This window comes from Malus domestica, chromosome 02, assembly GCF_042453785.1.
Source record: "Malus domestica chromosome 02, GDT2T_hap1".
NCBI classification, from domain to species: Eukaryota; Viridiplantae; Streptophyta; class Magnoliopsida; order Rosales; family Rosaceae; genus Malus; species Malus domestica.
In genome coordinates, this window is record NC_091662.1 from 7,356,750 (window position 1) to 7,362,749 (window position 6,000).

A 6,000-nucleotide genomic window follows, 5' to 3' on the forward strand; every position below is an offset into this window, starting at 1 on the left:
ATAACTACCATCAATATCCATTCATTATCAATTGCTAACTTCTTACCATTTAATTGGAAAAGGCATCCACAATTTATAAGTTTCAGAATTCCTTTCTCTTTTTTTTGTGAATTCGGCTTACGTCATGTCCATTACTTTCACAGCCCAATATAAGTCTAGGGCTCATGTTACCTTGTCGTGCTCATCCTATTATTACCATATATCATTCTAGGTCCTTATTGGTTATTTTTACAAATGGGTAAACTTGTAATTAAAATTTTTATTAAAAAGTGAGTGACAGATAAGATATTGAAATGAAATTAACAACGTTCTGTTAAAAAAGTTGTTGAATGCTTTTGATTAAAATAAATTTTCGTTAAGTCTTTTTCAATAAAGCTCCTTAAATAAAATGCAACAAAATTTTTGATGTGGTATCATAAATACATGACACGATAACAACGTTGTTAACAAAACGATAGACATGAAAGTCGTCGATTAAATTGACAAGGAATCACGTCACTGCGAGTGATGAGATCGAATATATGAATCGATCGACCAAGAAAAAAAAAGGAGAGACAAGACGTAAATGCTTCGTAGTCCAATGATCTTCCGTAACCTAATCGATCACTCAGCAATTGCTTGCTGTGGTTGCCCTAGCTGGCTAGCTGATGCCATTCTTCAATCGATATTTCAGAAAGAAAAAAAAAAAGCAGTTTTTGTTTGTAATCAGCATGCGTAGAGCAACAAGATCATGTACATCAACTCCACGCAAGAAAGAGTGTCTGCCATTACTAGTTAATATATATTGCCACAAACTCATCAGCAGTGACAAGTGCCAAATCCTTTTTCCAATCTTTTCTAAATATGCACGAGCCCTAAAACCATCTCCAACCTTAGGGTAAAATCTAAAATTTTTAGCTCAGAAAATTTAGGTTTTAGCTCAGAAACAGTTTTTCTACTCCAATCATTTTAGCCTTAGATCATTAAAGAATAAATTTAGGCTAATTTTTTCTTTTAAAGTAATTTTAAAAAAAATTTATGTACACTATCATAAATTAATTTTATGAACATTTTAACCTAAAAATATTTAAATTCAGATAAATATTAAAAAATCACTAAATTTGGATGAATTTTGAGTTAAATAGTTTTTTTTTTTTATAATTATTTTAGCCGTTGGATTTAAATTTGGGCCGTTAGATCTTTTTTTTACCGTTAAATTTGATTATATTTGATCTCAACCATTTGATTCAATAAATCCTTGGAGACATGCTCATGTGGATGGGGTCCCACTGGTAATCCTGGGGGAATTTGGCTTTTATTTGGCTTTTAGCTTTTAGCCCACACATTTAGCATAAGTTGGGTTGAGTTTGGGTGGAGGAATAAAACCTAAAAAATAACATTTAGCCCATGATTGGATTTGGTCTAATATTGATATATTCGTTCATTGACAATGCATGATTAATCTATTGTTGTCATACTTGCGTTGTTTGACAAATACTTATATTATCCGTAAATTTTAACCACATACATTTCTGCAAGCGACATTTTATCAAATGGATATAAATATTTATAATATTTTATTTTGATAAAATGATATTCTAATCGATTCAAACTTGAGTCCGCCGAGGGGCCAAATTGCCCTAGTCACAACCTTTTTCTTGTTTTTTTGCTTTTAAGTTAATAGACTCAGGGTTTGATACGGAGCATTTTATTTCACTAAGAGCATTTCACTATGATCTTATTTGGTGTCTAGGATTAGATTGAAATAGATAATTCACTGTATTCAAGATATATAAAAGCGAATGATTTTACATTTTGAGGGAATTAAAAGTGAATTATACATAAAGGAAACTTATCCATTTTCAATCCTACTATTTTGGACGATGAAATGGTTAAGTTCTCATTTGGCCTTGTACGTATCTTAAATATAGTGATCAGTCATCCATTAGAATCCAATCATAAGGACCAAACGAGACATATATTTGCTTAAAAAATAATGCAAGAATATGGGTTCCATCAACTTCATTAATTATGGCATGCATGGGAGCAAACCAAATGATTCCGTCTTTCTTAATTATATTCCGTTGCCCGTGGCGCTTGGCATGCGAAGGGAATGATCTTACGAAACCATGTTGGTTTGCACATGGCTTTGCTAATGATAGTTTGATAGCGCAGAAAGGAAAGGGGCAACAAGGAGACGAACACACTTAATTATACGTCTTGGGGCCTCGGCATGGGTGTCATTTAATCATTATTAATGAAATATTGTCGTTAATTGATTAAGCTAATCACGAGATTATTCCCCACTAAGCCAACCTCAATGAGTTTCTTTGGGTAAATTTTAAGGTAAATCCCTGACTAGTACGTTCAATTACTAGTAAATTACGTATATATTTTGTCTTTAACAAAATAATTCGGTTAATGCTATATATCGTACTCTATTTTTAAAATTTAAACGAGAACTCAAAATTCAAATTTCGTCATTTTGTAGTTTAAAAAACTTCCAAATGTAATTTAGAACGTCCCCTGTAAAGATTGTAATCTTACCTAATGACCCTACTAAAGTGCTATCATTTCTCATCAAAAGAAATCGTTAGAGATGTTGCACATTGAGTGTAGTTAAGATCACTCTATCTTGATGGTAAAATTTAAGGACTAAGAGCATCCGGGTGGCAAAGTTATATTTGTTATGCTACATTAGAAAAACTCATCTTCAACGGAGGTAGCAACCAGTTAACAAATTAAAAAAAGAAAAAAAATATTTGAACCTAGTTATTAACTTTCTACACTCAACTCCAAAATTTTATCACTTAACTTTCCTATTTTGCCCTCAAATAAAATGAATTACATTGGTAAAATTAAATCGAAAATTAGAGCAAATCAATTAACCCACTCGTCCAACAATGCTCACCCGACCGCAGTAACCAGGTCCAGTTCCGGCTGTCATCCAAAGCCATTGCCGTCAAACTCATTGCTCTCTATCGTGCCGTCAACCTTAGAGGACTTGTCAAGAAGATCAAGTCTAATTGATCTCATTTTTTTAGGGGTGTGATGTCCACACACCCTGTTTTACTTCTCACACACCTTTTTAATTTTCGGCCGTCGGATCAGATAAATTGAAGAAGATCAACGGACATAAATTATCAAGGGGTGTGTGAGAAGTAAAATAGGGTGTGTGGATAGCACACCCCTTTTTTTATTGATTAATTCGATTTAAATTTATAAGAAAATTGATCAATTTGAATTGGGACCAAAACTTAATGATTTGTATTGACTAGATATGGAAGTAGCAGTTTGAATTGGCATGGCAAACGCTACTGTATCTAAGGCAAGGCAGGCTGCTGCAAGCATTAGGGTTTAGGTTTCAAATTGCAGTTTGAACCTCCCACATAGATTATAGATCACTCTTGGTTCCAAATCCATGGTGGCTGAGTAATGCGTATTGGTTCATTTGATTCTGATTTCAGTTGAAAAAAAAAAGAATGAAACAACAAAGAGGAAGTGGAAGTGTTGCAGGGGACTTGACAACGCTGGAAGAGAAGGTATTAAGCTTTGCTATTAGCTGGGTGTGGAAAGATTTTTTAATTTTATGAGTTTTATTTTTACTTTTAGTTTGATGGAAGGACTAAATGGGAATAACATTCAAAAAATTGAGTTGGATGTAGAAAGAAAATTGTAGAGTTCATATAAAAGTTCAACTAAAGAATTAGCAATTGAAGTTCTATATTTACAAGGTCAGTTGCTACTTCTTCAGGTCAGCAAATTGGGTCTTGTAACACATTTTTTTCAAAAGCATTGTTTAGTAATAGAGTTGGAAAATCAAATTTGAGCCTCATAGATAAAATAAGGTTAAGATATTAATTAACTCATAAGGACTTAGCAAAGAACCTTTTTAAGGAAAATTTTTGCTAAGTCCTTAAGAGATGCTGTAACCCTAAAATTGCATGGTTTGTTGTGGCATATACAAGCTCGATCGGGGAAAGATAGGGAGAAAGGAAGACAATGTTGATAACTGAGCCAGGAAGTTGATGTTGATAACTGAGCCACTAAGGTCGCCATCCAGGTGATTCAACACTATCTTCAAAAGGAGAGGGACCTGCAAGTTACTTGTATTATCCACTGAGAAAAAGATGTAGGCCAATTCAAGGAGGCATCTTGTACTGCAATATCACTAGGTGGGGTTCAATCAATCAACTCCATTCCCTCCAACTTGTGCATGTTACACTAATAGTTTTTGGAGGCTTAGCTAGGGATGTGTATATGTTGCGCAACCTATTTCTTCGAACCCCTTCTTATCTTTACTAAAGTATATGTGTTCGTTCTAGTTCTTAGAGATATATAGTAGCCAGAATATAACCTTATAAGTTATACAAATCCATTTAGACCTTTAAATTCATTCTCAAAGTAGTAGTTATATATGCACATGACAATGTTATTCTTACTCTCAGAATATAATCATGCATGCTCGTCTGATTTAAAACCATTCTCAAAATAGCGGTGTTGCACTTGACAATATTATTTTTCGTTCTTAGAATACAATCATTCTCTTACAATTTAAAATAATAAAGTATTGAGTTTTAAATGCAAAAAATAAGCGAAAAGTAAGCGAAAGTATGAATAACCACTGTCGTTTATATCAAACGAGTAATGACATGACAATTAAATGCATAAATTACATAATAAAAGTTAATCCACGTAGCCATCTTCTATCATATTAATTTCTACATATATATTCCCCAAAATGGGGTAGGATCTCAGAATATTTGGTAACCCTAATCCTACCAATACAAATTACATACAGTGAACATTGAGTAGGAAGCAATTGATGAACCCCAAAAAGCAAGCAAGAAACGAGATTCACGGAACAAATGCCTGTTAGAGGGAACCTTCCCTTCAAAGTGTCCCAAAAACCTATATACAAATCGAACGAGTGAGTAAATATACCACTGGCTTTGCCTCCTGCATTTGTCACAATACACTCCTCCTTTCTCTTTATATTCTTAACATCGATTATTTAAATCTTAGTGATTTCAAATTAATCAAACCAAGTTAATTACTAATGGCAAATAGATTAATGAAAAGTCGGGTTAATTACAATATAACCCCTTAAAAAATGCAGCCCATGGATTTAATCTACTATGATTCCATGAATTATTACTGTCTGTCACGTGGGGACTGGTTGGTTTATTACTGTGCTCTTCTGCATGAAGATGAAGCTTTTTCTTCAAGTCTTTTTATTTTTATTTTTATTTCTGGTAAAAGTTGATGAATTATTTGCATTATTGCAGTTGTTTTTCTGACGCGCATATATGGCAGGGCATTGTGATTTTTCACTATATATCCGATTAATTATTGATATATAAGTTAGGAACATTAAATTGGACAAAAATATCGTAGGCAAAATGCAGCTGAATTTTTTTGTCTATAAAAAATTAAATGAAATTGGACTTAATCTGAAAACAACTGAATTTTTCTGGATCAAAATGCTCAAAAGAAAATGTCTATGATATTTCTAAAGAAAGTAGAACTTTTATCATAAAACTAATTAACAATTTGAGGAATAGTCAAGCTACTTATAAGCACTCGCGATGTCCATCCTTCCATGCATCAATGTGATTAGATCCATTCTCTACATGCCCCCTTACACGTGGCGAATTTTCAAACCAAACACATGGACAACACAAATATGGTGATGTAGAGCAAGTGTAGCCGTTTTGGTTTTATACATGGGACAACCTGCTTTGTAACCATGAAGAAAGTTGAGGTTTCACTATAAAACCAATTACTTTAGCAATATGGGGAGAAATCAACTACTTATAAACTCTTATAATGTCTCTTCTCTCATCAATGTGTGATTCATTATCAACAATTTTAAGGATGACAAGGCCTTATAGTACTGCATCAAAAGGAGAGGCTACTAAATCATTTGCGTATAATTCTAACCTGCACGAACCAATTTTTCTGTCTCTAATAAAAGCATTCGATATCTTGGCATTTGTGGAGAACTTGCGATCTAATATC